The sequence below is a fragment of the Heliangelus exortis genome, chromosome 1 (genome assembly GCF_036169615.1).
Source record: "Heliangelus exortis chromosome 1, bHelExo1.hap1, whole genome shotgun sequence".
Lineage (NCBI taxonomy): Eukaryota > Metazoa > Chordata > Aves > Apodiformes > Trochilidae > Heliangelus > Heliangelus exortis.
Genome location: NC_092422.1, coordinates 147461505 through 147477333, shown reverse-complemented (window position 1 = coordinate 147477333; position 15829 = coordinate 147461505). Strand labels below are relative to the sequence as shown.

The 15829-nt window shown below is 47.0% G+C and overlaps 1 protein-coding gene and 1 long non-coding RNA gene across 8 annotated transcripts in view; one reads left to right on the top strand and one right to left on the bottom strand.

Annotated features, from left to right (window-relative positions):
- The window catches only part of TCF20 (transcription factor 20), a 128701-nt gene that overhangs the window by 54601 nt on the left and 58271 nt on the right, over positions 1-15829 (top strand). For 2 of the 7 annotated variants that reach the window (XM_071732484.1, XM_071732445.1), the window contains exon 1: positions 12379-12704. The exons of 4 other annotated variants lie outside the window; for them this stretch is intronic. The gene's annotated coding sequence lies outside the window, so the exon portion shown is untranslated. Of the gene's footprint in view, positions 1-12378; positions 12705-14487; positions 14600-15829 lie in introns of those variants that run through there. One more of the 7 variants, XM_071732460.1, reaches the window with a different exon arrangement.
- Positions 13582-14432, bottom strand: LOC139790872 (uncharacterized). The gene is made up of 2 exons (XR_011723692.1): positions 13900-14432; positions 13582-13705 (listed from the first exon to the last, which is right to left on the bottom strand). It is a non-coding gene; the product is annotated as an uncharacterized lncRNA (long non-coding RNA).

Sequence of the window (15829 nt, the reverse complement as noted above, 5' to 3'; positions counted from 1 at the left end):
GCACCTCGGGCACTTGTGGGGTGCTCCCGCCATCCGTCAGCAGTAAGCTGGGAACGTACCTGCCAGCCGTTTCGTGGCAGGGATCTGGATCTTTTCCTCCTCACTTCTCGATCACTCCACGTACAGATTTCCCTCCTGCTGCACTGGCAGGTTGCAGGAAGGGCAGGCTGCGATGGCAGTGCTGTTTTCTCCTCCCTTCCAGGTCGGCTCGGCGGTGGGGAATGCTTTGCAGGTCTTGCTGAGGGCAGGGATGGAGGCTGGAGAGAGGAGTGATCACACTGTGAGGAGCACAAGCTGTCTCCCCTTTGGCTCTGCAGTTCAAATAACTTTATAAACATAATGTTGTCTGCAATTAGCGCTGTTTCATTTTTTGTAATTTTTTTTTTATTTCACTTGGCTGTAGCTGTGCCCTTGGCTTATCCCTCTGAATTCCTGGCCTTCAGGCATGATTAGCACAGTGCAAGTGTTGGAGCTGCCTTGCTTCAAAAGGAGAAAAAAAAATTTCCATTATAAACACAACAGATTTTTATTTGGTGGGGGGCTATTTATCAATATGTTTGAGATAGTGTTAAATTTTGAGAAATTGATATTAAAAACAATCCTCCAGCTGAACAAACAAAAAAAGCCAAAACCCAAATCTTACAACTTTCCAGGTCACAGGAAGCCTTAATAACCCTTTTTTTTTCTTTTAGGGTTTATTTCAGAAATGACCACAGAAATCTGTACCGTCAACTTTTTCTCCCAGAGTACCATCAAAACTTTGCCTTGTGTTAGGAGTACATCAAAGCCTCTTGGCCTTCCTTCCAACTAACTACCCTAGCTACCCTGCCCCTGCCCAGAGCACCTAAAAATGTTCTAGGGAGCCCAAAACCTCACTCCTTCAACCCCACTGCTTTGCTTAGGCCTCACATAAAACTGCTACCTTAACCCTGACCTTTAATACCACTTGTACTCCAATTCTGTTTTAAAAGTGGCTTTGGATCCTTAGGTGGGGAGGGGGGCTTTGGGGAGGAAAAACACACAACCCAAGTGCACAGTAGCGAGTGTTACCCCAGTCCTGTCCTTCTTCCACTGAGCTTCGGTGGCTTGCCCGCACACGGTCCCGCTTGCCCGCTGGCTCTCAGCCTCTGGCTTCTCAGCGCATCCCGGGCGCGACCCGCAGCATCCGCCTCTTTCGGCCCATTCCACTCAATCCCTCCCTGCCGTCCGTCCACCACCACCCCCCAGGGCCTCTCCCGTGGCCGCCGTCACCCCTCGGGTTATCCCCCGGCGCCTGGTCCAGCTGCAGCCCCGGGTGGGTGCAGCGCAGCTGCGGCGAGCGGCTCCGTCCCAAAAGGGCTGCGGGAGTCCCTTGCTGGGCTGGAGGACGGCGGCTGGGCTGGCGCTGGCTGCTGGCTGTCCTGGACAGACTTGCTTAAAAGCTATTTCCATCGTGGTCACAAACTTTAAAAGTGGGAGGTGTGTGGTGTGTGGAAAAACAAACAAACAAACAAACCAACCCCACAGAAAAAAACCCAACAACAAGAAAAGATAGGATGTTTTATTTTAAAAAAAAAAAAAAAAAAAAAAAGCCATTTTCTTGGCCAGCCATTTCCTGAGTTCCCTTTGTTACTACTGCAGATATGTGTTTGAATAAGAGCCTTTTCCCCTCCCCTCTCCTATTCCTCCCTGTTCTACCCTGCAGTGAAGTCACAATCCGGCGTTTGTGGGCTCTGTGTGATGTCAGAGACTCAGCCTTGTGACTTCACCGGCGGGCTCGGGCAGAAGGTGCAGACGGGGCTGAGAGAAGAGAAAAAAAAAAGCCCCCTCCTCTTCCCTTCCCCCCCTCCTTTCCCCCCCCCCCCTCCACCCTCTCGGTTTATAAAACCAGTAGCTGAGATAAATCGGAAGGGGGTGGGGAGAAGCAGCAGGGAAAAGCTGAGAAAGATGCCAGAAAGGTACAGTAAATGGGCTTTATCTCTCTCTTCCCTCTCCCTGAAAGTTGAGAGTGGAAAATTGCCCTGCAGAGAGGCCAGCTCTCGCCCACCACGCGTGCGGCGGCGGCGGCGGCTCCCGGCGCCCGTCACCCGCCCCAGCCCCGCGCCGTGCCCGCCCGGGTTGCGGGGGGAAGGGGGGGGGGGGGAAAAAGGGGAGGGGGGAGGTGCGGGGGTGGGGGCGGCGTGTCCGAGCGCGGGGACCCGCTCGCCTTGTCCCCTTTGCAAAGGCCCCAGCTGGTGGCTGCTCGCTGCAGTCTGGGCTCCTGCTCCCAGACCGACATAAATGGGTTACGGGGCTTTATGCATGTGCGGGGGCGATGAGGGGGGGCTTCCACCCCCCTTCTCCTTCCCCCTGCATCTCTCCTTGACGATGGTTTGTTTTTTTTAATTTTGTTTTGGTTTTGGATGCGGGTTTGTTATTTTTTTTCCTCGCTCTGCAGGTTCAGAGTAGTAGGGGGGGTAGCATGGGGTGGGGGGCCTGCCATGTCACCGTGATGGGTGGGTACGTCAGGAGGGAGAAGGGCAGGGCCTCAGGGTCACATTCTCAAGGGCTGTGAGATATGATTTCTTCTTTAATATCTCCATTTTTTTTAGGGGTTGTGTGTTTTTTTGCTGGGTTTTTTTTTGGTTTTTTTGGGGTTTTTTTTTTGACTGACAACGGCACAATAGCAATGTGGGTGCACCAGAGAAGAGCAACCTCAAAAAAAAAAAAAAAAAAGGGGAGGAGGAAAAGGGGGGGCGAGGGGGGTGTTAGCTTGCCCCTCCCTTCTTCTTCAGCAATTTTTTTTTTTTTTTTTTTTTTCCTGTGTCTAATTTACCGTTCACTTGAGCTTTTGGACAAAGACAGGGGCAGTGGGTGGGCTGCTTTGAGTTTTGCGATATAATATGACTGGAGCGAGAGAGTAAAAGCACAGACAATTAAGGATCGGCGCGAGGGCTTTGCTCATTCAGTCTGTTGAGGAAGCCGTCATTTTGTGTTAAGTGTGTGTGTCTGGAGGAGGAAGGATAGTCGAGAGTGACAGTGGAAGGATGCCTAATGTTGTGGTGTATTTATACTTCCTAAACGCCCGCTCCAGGAAAGGGGGGGCTTCAGAAGAAATAGATGAGGGGCAGGGGGGGTCTTTCTGAGTTTGTCCCTGCGGTGAAGCCACCTGGGACCGGACTCTCGCTGCTGGGATCGTGATGTTTTGATTCCTCTTCGGAAGGGGAGGGCTGAGGAAGGAAAAGTGCACGCAGGTGTCAGGCGGGCTCCTTGCTGGCACCGCTCTGCCCACGCACCCTCACCCCCGTGACCGGTGGCTTTTCCGCCGCTCCGGTTCACGAAGCTCCCGGGCAAAGCACCGCATCCCGACCGGCTGCAGCGCCAGCATCCGCTCCCGGGTCACTTGGGTCCCACCGCTGCACTTCACTTATAACGACCCAGAGCGCATCCTGCTTTTGTAGTTATTTATTTCTTTATTTCAACCGCTGGACCCTGGCCGTCCTCTGCCAATGCGTTTCAAGGCTGATGAATAGCACCCCCTGCAGTTACAGAGCTGATCTTTTGTAGCATAGATGTATAATTAATCGTGCAGCACTTTTGCAGTCTGAACAGGCAAGTGGGTTCCTTGGAAGACACCCACGTACTGCCACCTGCCTCTCAGACACTCTCTCCATGGCCCTTGGGGAAGTGACCTGTTGGCTGTGGCTTGAGAGTCTCTGTCCTGCCATACCATCCATAGTGACCTGAAAACAGGGTTTCAATCGAGGTCTTCAGTGTAAAAGCCAAAAACGGCACAAAACACCCCAAGCCCAAAGCACTGCTGCACAGCAGAACTTCCCTTCTCTGCCCCTGCTCTGACATGAAGGTCCTTTTGGGATTATTTGTATCTCTGCTTCATCGTGGTGGTGGTGTTTAGGGATTTTTTTTTCCTTCTTTCAGAAGGGAAATAAGGATTTGTTAGTTCGTAAAGCACTTTGAAGATAAAAATCATAGCCTGTGCTGAGTGCTGTCTGTTGGCTTGTGTAAGTCACGACCCAGGCTTGGCTGAGAAATGAAGCTTGGAATCACCCCGCAGCCCCTTTGGAGGATTATGTCAAACAACTCTGTGGATGGGTCCTCCTTCATACCTGTGGCCCCAAAAAGGGCAGAAGTGGAGTCCACCAGGTGGGACTGGACACTGTGCCTGAGTCTGGGAGGTCGGGGCAGTGAGCAGAATGCACCCTGCAAAACAGGGGGTAGAGGATGTCAGGGATGTGATTTAGCTAAGATTAGATATGGAAGATATTTTTAAGCCTCATCATCATGTCTAGGTACAGCAGGACTGTCCCCTATGGAGTTTTTCTCAGTTCTTTATCTGCACCTGCTTTTAAATGACTCCTGGAAGAGCAGAAAATAGTGGAGAAAACCTTTCCTTTTATTTCTCTTCAGCTGTCGACATCCGTCGCACAGGACTGTAACCATAGGTCCTCAAGGAGGGGGCAGGCATGCATCTCTTCAGCCCCATGCCAGGATATGAAAGGATTAAATCTCTTTCCTAAGTAAAGTGGAAAGTCCCCAGGTGTCTTCTCTCAGGCTCAGAGATTGCAATGGGAGAAGGAGGCAGGATCCAGCTGGGTAAGAGACCTCATCAAGAGGATAAAAGCATTTAGGGTAAAGGACAGTCTGTCTCCCTGAGTAGGGGAAGTAATCAGTGAGGATGTGCAAGGGTCTCTCAAAAAGCCCTAGGCAGGCAATGCTTATATCAGAGGAGAATTTCCAGACAGTGGTGCAAGAGAAAGAGCTGAAAGCGTTAATTGGTTTCCTTCCTCTTTCTGTTAAGATATTCCCTTTGTTGAAACCACCACTGCTTTTTTTTAAAAAAAAAATCAAACCTCAACTTCTCTTCAATCTCAATGAAGAGGACTGCTATGGAAATCCCCTACTTATCACCTAAGGCTAGCTGCTGACTTACTGTTTCTTGAGATGAGATAGTGCTAGCTGATTATAAATAGGGTGAGTACCCTTTTTCATCAATATTAGGAGTAAGCTGACACCTTGATCTTCAGCCCATGGAATGAATCATGCTGTAAGAGTTTGAAGCATTGCTGGTTTCGGAAAAGAGCAGTCATCCCTTCTCTCACCCCACATTCCCTGCTGTGGGAAGCCAGGGCCCTGATAAGCCAGGGCCAGGGCAGGTACCCCAGGGAACGTGAAATTTCACCCTGGTGAAACATTTTTTCTCCACCAACATAAGCAGCATCTTTTCACTAGACCTGGGTTCAGCCACGGTTACTAGGGGACCACCTTGACTGCAGTCCCCCCCAGATGCTGCTTCTCCTCATGGACACGGGTTTTGGCTGTATATTTGTTTGGGCTATTTCTAAAACTTGCTAAAACCAGAGGACACTCACTGAGTTGGTAAGTTGACATGAATTGTGCTTGCTGAGCCTACTGTTCTTGCTTCTGAGCTCTCTGGTGATGTCCTAAAAAGGAGTGCCTACCTTATTTTCAGGGGCCTTACAGAACCAACAGTATTTTGTTTTGGTCTAATTAACTTTGAGCACATTTACAGAAAAGTTAAATAGGGGGCCTTCAGTCCTAATCACCTCTCAGGACAAATGTGAGTGCCAGCAGTGTTCTCAGCTGCAGAAAATAATCTCTTCAAGAGGCATGATGAAAGCTCTGAGATATAAGCAGAGGTTTTGTTAGTTTAAACCTGGACTTCAGTGGGTATGCCTTGAATTCTGAAATAAAACCAAGTTACTTAAGATTTTACTGTGTGCCTTGTATTCAGTAAAGATAGGTCTGTCCTGTCTGTACAAAATTAAATGCTGATTTTTTTAACCTAGGATGGTTGCCTCTACTATCTGATAGCTTACAAGGCATTATCCTTGCTTCGTTTAGGTGACTTGAATGAAAATACACTTCTTTACCCCACTGCTAAATGTGTCAGTAGTTTTTAATAAATTAATGAATATACCAAGTTTAAAGTTGTAAGTTCTGTATGTTTTTGTGTGCCCTATCCTGATCTGCATTTGAATGTGACTTTTAAGTAACGCAGGGCACTGAAATAACTCACTAATATATTTTGAAATGTAGAATTAAAGGGTTTGAGCATCGAATGTACTTTTATGAGTCCCAAGGTACAAAGTAATTAAATGGTTGTGTTTGAAGGTTTGGGGTTATTTTTTTCCTCATGTTTTTTTAGCAGTAGGAGATATGTAAGTAAACTGTGGTGAAACTTTAAAAATATTAATAAACCAGTCTCTCTGTTGTGTCAGGCCCAGAGAACATCACTATATATGACAGAAAAAGCATAAGTCGGTTTCTGTGACAGGGAGTTAATGAGATTTCATGCAATGTGTGTGTTCAATGGACCCTTAGATTACTGTCACCCAATATAAATACAGCCTTCTTACCAGATGAACATAGAAAACCTGTTGGTTGTGTCCAGTCTCATGCCCTCTGCTTTTGCCTCGTGCTGCTGCAAACTCTTCTTATGTGCTGTTTCAGGTGCCTGAATTCTGGAGCGTAGTAGCAGCAAGCTGACTGGAAGAACTAATGCTGTTCCTTCAGGGACTTTTTTTTTTTTTTTTTCTCCTTTTGGAAGAGCTGATATTCAAAACAGCTATTGCATACATCAGGGAGGAAGCCAACAGGGAGTGAAGTAAGAATAAAAATCTTAGTTGCCTCTAAACTTGGGACTATATGTCATGGGGATTTAAGCTTGTTAAGCCTGGAAATTCCCACTTCCCAGTAGGCAGGAAAAAACCACCAAACAGCCAGCAACTAAAACTAGTATAAAAGGTCAAGGCCAACAGAAGTAAAAATAAAATAAAATAAATTTACATAAAACACCCACCTTTTTTCTGCAAAACATGTTCAAGCAAGGCAGAGCTGGTTTTATAAAAGACCATTTAAAACAATTAGTTCTTCTAATATTTTTATTTCTCCTTTTGTTTAGATATGTTCAGCAATTCAGATAATGAAGATTTATTGGTGGCCTTTTCTGCCTTGTTGGAGACAGTCTTGCTATAGAATCAAATTTCTGTGGCTTTCTATTTTAATTTCTACCTTTATTGCCTTGGACATCTGCATGGAAATTCCATCCATTTTTCCTCAAAAGTCCATCTTCTGTTGGTACTCACTTTTTTTCTGGACTCAGATTCTTTTGTCTGCAGCATCACAGTGACTTCCACAGCAATTAATTTTGATTCTGCCCAAACTAGCTTTTTGGCAAGAGGTAAAAGGAATAAGGAGAAGAAACTGTGTGAGTCTAAAGGTACAGAGATTTTATTTTCATGACTCAGCTCCTTTCAGTAAGATGAGAGAAGTATTGCAGTACTAAAGATGGAGTGGAATTGTCTCCCAAATAGGCAATTTAATATTTCTTCTGCTATGATTCATACTCCCTACGTTCAGCTGCTTTGCTCCTTTCATTGAGATGCTCCAAAGTCTTTCGGTCCATTTGTTGCTCTACGCAGGAACCAGGCTGTAGGACTTAGCACTGTGGCTTATGGAGATACTGCTTGTGTCTGGATGAGAGCTGCTTCCAAGCAACGCACCCAAGACCTGACAGTCAGTATGTTGAGAATCTGTGCTCGTCCAGAATACTTTCAGCAAGCACACAGATCCTTTGGCTGTCGTGAGGGGAAAAGTTCAGTATCAGTGAATTAATGAGGAGAGCCCTCCCTGTCTTTGCCTCAGTTCCTTGGGAGACATCTGATACTGCTTCTCCCTTGTGTAGGGTCAGATGTAGCACTTTTTATCTGAAGTAAACATAAAAGAAATAGGAGGAAGGTATGGGAAATCCTGGGGCTAGATAGGAAGAGAGGTAGGAAATGTTAATGAATGCAACCATGCTGATGTCTTTCTTGGAGAAAGAGAAAGAGGGTAGCTGCCTTTGCTTTACGATTGCTTAAAGATGTAGCTGTCCCACCGTGAATATAGGTTTCAGTCCCTGGTTGTGTGACCTGTAGGTGCCCGGTCTTGCTGTCATCTTTTGTATTATCTATCTTCAAGCTAGTCTCTAATGCCCATTCCCATAGCATCTAAGTGCCTTAAGATGAAAGCTGTAAAAGTGCAGTGGTGAGCCTGTGCATGACATGAAATTGTGTAACAGGGGAAAGGATTAGGATAAGGGTAGTACTTTGAGGGGACAGGTGCCGTGCCTGTGAGAAGTCTGCGTGCCTGATTCTGTAGAGACTTCATCTGCCTGGTGCTGCTAGATCAGTGCTTTTCATCAGCAATGAAACTGTTTGTGAAGAGGAAATCTCTCAGAGGACCCCACCAGCTGTATTCAGAAATCATCTTTCCTCTAACAAATGCTGGTGCTTGGAGTCTTTCCAGCATATGTTACCTGCATATTTGTTATTGATCCTTCATGCTGCATCGCTTCCTGTCCTTTCCCCTTCCAGGCTTTGGAAGGAGAGGGAGCTTTGAGGGTGTGTGGAGAGAAGAGGTGGTTGAGGTCAGGAATGGTGTCATCCTCCCACCCCCCTCCTCAGGTTGCTAATGTGTACTTCTGGAGAGCCTTGCAAACTGAGTAATTACTGAATTACAGCTAGATCAGAAGTGGTGACCTCAAAGACAGAGGGGGACTTTCCATCTCCATTTGACAGTCCTCTCGGGAGCAGGACTCTTTTTCTCTGGGACCTGTAGGAGAGGGGAAAGGGATGTGCAAAGTAAGGTTTACATTAAGCATTTGCTTTTGCCATTGCAGAGTTCATATCCAGTAAAAAAAGAGTCAGCACTGCTTGCATGTGTGCTGTGACAGCAGCACTGGTAGGATCAATGGCACTAACTTCGAGGGCTACTCAGGGGACTTTATTTTGCTGAGAATCTCCCTACCTGTCATAGAGGAAGGTTCAAAGTCTTGAGGCCATTTTCCTGCCCGTCTCTGCCTCTGTCCTCAGAAGCACTTTAATTTAAAGGTGGGGGAGGGTGTCTGGAAAGAAAGGGGTAGGATTGGGAAGGTTTCTCTTGTGGTAGTACTGTAGTGGCCCTGTACAATTATGGCTGAGCTGATTTTCTTGCACTGAAAGCAGAGACTTCAATCTTTCTTATGACTGTGGTGTAGCGCATCTACTAAATTTATAGAGCTTGCTCTCTGATGAATGAATGTTATATTTGCTGGAAATTTACATGCAAACCTGTTTAGTTTTTTGCAGTGCTTTTAGAATTGGTTCTTTAAGGATTTATTTTGGTAAGTAACCAGTTTTGGCCTTAATTCTTAGTTTGTTTCTTTGTTTCTTTGTTTTCAGAATTACAGGGTTATTTGCTTTTAATTTGCTTTAAGAGTATATAGATACTCTGAACCAGAAATGCTTGCATGGATTTTAGATATCTGTCCTGATTGTGTGTTCACAGGACTGGATCCCTAGGAGCATGATGAGGTTACTTTCTTCATTTAATCCTAACTGTTTTATTTATAACTGTTTTCCTTGTAACTGATGGTGGTCAAGTAGTTGTCACCAAATGGCCAAGTCAGAAAGTTGAATTTCTTTCTTCCAGAAAGAAAGTGAAATAAATGTTCAGTGGCAAAAAAAAAACCCCTCAATTATGTGATCAAGGTGTACTAATGACCAAAAGAATTAAATTCTCCATTAAGCTGTATGGGGTTGTACATTAAAGCCGTGATAGATCACTTCAAAAAGCTGCAAAGGATATCACATCTCTGTACGTGTAGTATTTGACTAATATAGGTTTGGTAACTTTGTTTTCATTCTGTGCTTGTAGTGACCCTGTATAGTATCAGTGATACCTACTGTAGTGCAACAGCAGACAATAGTGTGGTATTTAGCTGTGTTTATATGAGGGGTTTTTTTTAAAAAAAAAAACACCTTCATTTCCTCCCTTAAAATCAGCCATATATTTTGAGCTTTCACATTATTTTTAAAAAGCAATTCCTTTTGTACTTGCCTTGTAATACCTGCAGGTAGTCATTTGTGGAGATGGGAAATGCTGCTGTGCAGCAGACTAGAGATACAGGCATTTAAAAATGCAAATTCACTTATTTCTGGCCCATTGAAAAATGTTCTACTCGTGAATGTTAGCTGTCCTGGTAGTTTTATTATGCCTTTCTGAGCATTTTTCAAAAGTTTTTCTAGTTATGCCACAACTTGGTTTTGGACAAGTTGTGAAAAATCTCAATATACCAAGCTTATATGGATAAGCTCTGTTCTTGTGTATCTGTATATACAAAAGAGTTTCACTTTAAGGTAAGTTTAACTTAAGGTAGAGTGCTCTAAGCACTCCTTCCTTACAAATCTACATAAAGGATTGACCTCAATTGACATTTCCGTTCAAAATCAGAAAACAGATAATGAAAAATCAAATTATAAAAACCTTATCGAGTTCCCCCACCCCATTACAGCTTTTATCACAGTCCTGGATCCCCAGAGGGAATGCTGCTCTAACCAAGCTCTTAGCACGCTGTGGCAGTCAACAAGATTAAGGCTGTTTGCGACTAGAGCAACCTCACGGTTTGTCACGGTCTCCCTGCTATCGGAGCCTCTTCTCCAGGCGATGGAAGCAATGACCTCCACCTCCCCTAAGTGAAGCACCGTGCCTTAAATGCCGCTTGCAAATGGGCAACAAGTGCTGAGGGGAGCAGGGGGCTACTGCACCGACAGCGCATGCAGTGAGGCAGTGCCCCTGTGCTCCAGCAGCAGCTCCCGGTTAGCCGGCACGGAGCACACGGCAGTAATCACATCTGAGGGAGATAAGGCACAGATCTCTGAGGAAGGCTTGCCTCTGAAAGGAGTCATTGCCAACCGAGTCCAAAGAGGAGCAGGGAAGTCCCTCCTGAGCTCTCCTGCTGCAGGATTGCATTGCCTGGCCAGCAGCCGGGGAGTCCCTAACACCCATGAATTGTTAACTTGAAAAACAAATGATGGGAGCACATGTAATTGTTGGCTGCTCCTGTTGTTTCCCCCAGATTATTGCAATCGTTGCAGCTTTATCTAGGTGGAATTTCAACCGGTCTCTGAATTATTTTTGACAGGTAATGCATGGTATGAGATGTGGTGGTTTGCATTTATTTTTCATAAGGAGCAGGTCACCGGTGGGGGAGCCATCAGTGAAGTTGTCAGCTGGCTGTGCTAACAACAGTCCTTCTAAGCAGTTCATTGCTTTTTGGGATGAGCTGTAAAGCAGGGGCCTTCTTGCAGAAAGAGGCTTGCTGAGGATCTGGGGAACAAAGCTTGGGGAACGGGGTAGTTATTGAAACTGCCATATCTGCTCACTGAAGTTCCCGGCAGAGCAAGTTTTAAATGATGCTTGAGCTTTCTCTGCCCATCCAGCCTCCTGCGTGTTCATGTGAAATGTGCTGAGTGGCAGATGGGCGAAGCTGTAGTGTCATACAGAGCTTCCTTTGCCGGCGTGCAGGCCCTAATGAAGGAGATGATGATTTGACAGACGCTGCATCCTCCCTCCCGAGCTGCACCCCCTCCCCCGGTCTCCTTGCCCCCTCACTCTCAAAAAAATAAAACCACAAAAACATCGTCGATATTATTTAAAAAAAAAAAAAAAAAAAAAAGCGTTATCGGATCCCCGCATCTAAGGCTGATGAGTGCTATTTCTAATTGCCGAAGTGATGCCGGACCCGGGGAGCCCCGGGGGGGGCTGCGGCGGGGGACGGGGAGAGCCCAGCACCGCCGGTGGCTGCTCCTGGCACCGCGCACCCGCCCGCAGCCTCCATGTTGTTTCCTGGGCTCCCCGCGGCACCCCTGAGGCACCGCCGGTTCGGGGTGTGCTCCAGGGCTCTGGGCTGGTGAAGGCGCTTCCCGGTCCCACCGGGAGCACTCCCGGCTCTCCTGCAAGGAGGAAGCAGCGGCCAAACGGAATAGATCCGGTGCTTTAAATAACTCGTGGGGTGTGTGAGGGAGGGAAGGGGGGGAACTGATTGATGAGAAGATGGAAATGGAAACTGTCGCGGTCCCTGACCCAAAAAGGTCGACGGGGGCCCGGCAGCTGTTGGGAGGGCCGGGCGCCCTACCCTGCTCCGCCTCGGCGCCGACCGAACCACCGACGGGATCCACCGGCTTCCCTCATCCTGAGGAGCCGCTGGAGGTCTCGGTACCCGGCGGGGGCGGCACGCCCGCTGGGCACGCCTCATCCACCTGTGGCGCCGTTGGTGTCCGATCCCCGGGAGGGGACGGGACTGAACCGGACGGGACGGGAGCCGCTGACGCGCGGCCCCTTTAAGCGTGCGGGAGGTGGGAGGGGAGGTGGCTCCGCCGCACCCCCCCCTCTCCCCTTTCCCTCCCCTCCCCCGCCTCCTCCTCCCGCTGCGGCGCGCACGCAGACACCTCCCCGGGCGCGGGCGCGCGCGCCACCGCCCCCCTCCCTCCCGTCCTTCCCGTCCCCTCCCGTCCTTCCCTCCCTTCCCTTCCTTTCCCGCCCCCCCGGCTCCCTCCTTCCCTCCCATCCTCCTCCCCTTTCCCTGCTCCCTCGCCCGGCCGGGACCCGCCGCCTCGCGCCGTTCCCGCTGGCGCGCGCCGCTTCCCCAGCGCCCGCCCCTATTGGCTGGCGGGGGTCAGCTGACCCCGTGTTATTTCCTGTGTGTGTGTGTCTGTGTCTGTGTGTGAGGGGAGAATGGAGCCAAACGCCCCCGCGCCCCCGCCGTCCCCCCGGACCGGCCCCCGGCCCTCTGCCACCTCCGCCGCCGCGCCCCGCCGCCCGCACTGCTGAGCCGCCCCCGCCCCGCCCCCACCTCCCGCCGCGGCGGGGGGCGCCGGGGATAGGCGGCGGGGGGAGGGTCGCAGGTAAGGGGCACTCGGGCCGGGCCGAAGGGAGGGGGAGGGTGTGCGTGTGTTGCTGAGGTGGGGGGGGAGGCTTGGGAAGGGGAGACACCCCCCCCACCCCACCCCCTGCTTGGCAAGGCCCGGCCAGACCTCCCCCCTTGGGGATGCCGCGGCCCACTTGGTAGTGCGGAGGGTTGTAGGGGTCTCGTATTTGAGTTGGGGGCCGAGTGTTGGGTACGAGGAGGACTTGGGAAAGGGCTTTAAGGAAGCACTCTTAATGCACTGAAACACTCCCCCACCACCACCCTCCCATGTTTTTTTCTTCAAAGAAAAAAATATTTGTGTTTACATGTGTTGAAAGAGGCCCTCGTGCGCTGTGGCGAGGTGCCCACCTGTTTCCCTGTCCCCAAAAGACAGGTTTGGGGCAATAACTGTGAAGTGGGACATGGGGAGCAGTGCTGCTCTGAAGGGGTAAATAGTTAAAGATGTCGATAAGATGGGTGCACACCATGCACAAATGGCAGTGGATGGACAGGCCGTGTTGCGAGTGCCTCAGGTTCGTCGTGCTTGTTTTTTTTTTTTTTTTTTTTTTTTTTTTTTTTTTATTCCTTTCAGGAGGGTTAGCCTAGCGTTGCTTATTTGCAAAGATAATCACAATATAGCGTGTTTGGGCTGCTGTGAGGATCGCGTTGTCTCTAGTTAATGCTGCGTACTTAGCTGGAAGTTGTGTTTAGGACTGCATTTGGAAGTTATTTTTCCTTACCTTCAAGGAAGGAATAAGGGAAAGTTACGTAACCGAAGTGTTTCAACCGATGTCTCCGAGCTGTCTGATGATACTGGGGCTATTATTAAGTTAAAAGTAGGAGCACATTTGTATGTGAATCAACAAGTGATGGTCTCTGTGGGTAGATTTGGCACCATCGGAATCCTTTATTTCTGTGTTTCAAAGGGCAGGCAGTTTGACTAAATTGCGCCATTGTTTCCTGTACCGTTCCAGCTTTTGTTTCTTTTCTAATCCTCATCTGAAAACAAAAGAAAAAAATACCTGTGATGGGATTGAGGATCTGTTTTAGAACTTTTTGTGTCCACGTTTGCATTTTGAAAGCTCTTCACATCTGTATCACTTTTTGCCATCCTGTTGATTAATCCATGGGTAATTATTTGGATTTTTAGCATGCTTTCTGATCAATAGATGTGCATGTAGCAATTGGCTCACCTTTACACAGTGTTTGTAGAAGAACAGCTGGTGGATGGTGGAGATGGAGCAACCTCTGAGCTAATTCACTGATACATTCTCTCTGTCAGTTCAGGAAGAGTGAGGGGTTTTTGCCCCTATTTTCTAGGCTGGTTTTTTGGTTATGTAACTTAGATTTCTGAGGTGTATGGATGGGTATTGTGTAGCATAATTAAGTCCCTTTGGTTAGATTTATGTGACAAATAGCACTTAACTCGTGAGTTTTCATTTGACCGAATTGTTGTTTTTCTTTCATTAGCCCTACATCTTTAAATAGGGTTCACTATTAGTTCACATGTACTTGCATTTTTTGAAGCTGTATTTTTTTTTAATCTGTTGTCTCAGCATTAGGTTCCACTGACATACAGAAGGGCAGCTGTGTTAGTGTATTGGAGAGAATTAGTCCAAAAAAAATTTGTAAGTTTAAGTCATCTGTGCCTTAAACTTTGATAATGTTATGAGAAGAATAGTGTTGAACTAGATGATCCCCAGAGGCCCCTTCCAACCCCCAGCATTTTGTGATTCTGTTATGATGTCAGAGTTCCAGAAGCCATCTGGATGATGCTCTCACTCATATGGTTTCATTTTGGGTAGTCCTGTGAGGAGCAAGCAGTTAGACTGGATGATCCTTATGGGTCCCTTCCAACTTGAGATAATTTATTCCATGAATCTGGTCATTTGTGTAAGTTGCTTATACATGAAATGCGTTTTTTTGTGTGTTTTCTGGTTAAATTAGCAAGCAAACTACTGTGCTGTCTGAGTATCAGTATTACAAGAAACACAATATAAAAAATTTTGACTTCCTACTCTACATTTTTATTGCTTATAGTTTTGGGAATGACCTCAGACAAGCTGATAGCTTTTTTTATTTTAGGCTTTGTCTTAGTAGACTAAGGGGAGATTTTTGGACCTTGTTGCAAGTTTGGTAGCCTTCAGACTATTTAGCTTTAAATCTGCTGTTATCCTTTCCAGTATAGTAGTATGTGTTTTGATACAGTTTGGGCTTTGATCACTGGGGCTGACAAAACCTGCATTTTTGCTGAAATGCGTGCTTTTAATATACCTTTGCAGCTTAGGTGAGTTTAGAATGGTTCCTGATTTGAAAGTTCTGGGAGCATTTTGGTCCTGTCTTTAACAGGAAATCGGGAGATATTTTTTTGGTTCTTTCTCAAAAAGAGATATCTTTTTGGTTCTTTTCTACTGATGCATCTTAAAGAAGGCTTGAGGTGAATTTTTTTTAAAGGAGTACATCTGTTTTTATATTGCATAAATACGATCTGAAGGTTATTCAAATGAAGCAGAGGATTTGTGTCTTAGTTGTAAAGGCGACCTCTTTATTTTCAGAAGTTTTTTTAATCTTCAACTGTGGAACTGGGAGGATACCACCATCATCTTTACTACATTTAAAAAGATACTTAGATTATAGTTAAAGACTTAAAGCAGCATAACTAAAAACATTCTTAGCATAGTTTTGTCTGTGACTGATATGTGTACAGAGTCTGTAGGAAAATTAATGAAATGTGTAGGTTTGGGGGTTCCCCCCCTCTTCCTGTTGTGGAAATGGCAGCGAAGAAGTTCTTTTGGGCTGTTGGTACAATGTAAAAAGAAAACTATTGCATACCCCCTTTCTCCCTTCCTTTTTAGGTCATGTTTAACTAAACCACCCATGAAGGAAACACAGCAAAATGGTAATAATGCTTCTCTTTAGAAGGGTCCCTTCACAGGAATGGTACCACACAATTTCTGTTGCTACTGTAGCAGCTTGGCAGGTTGCTGTTTGGAATGAGGGTATAATATGTAATAAACTTGAACAATTCCATGCTGCTTGCTTGGCTTCCCTATAATTTGAGATAGAGGTATATTTAAGAGTTTATAACTGGCTTATGTGTATCTTGCCTTTTAACACAGGGTG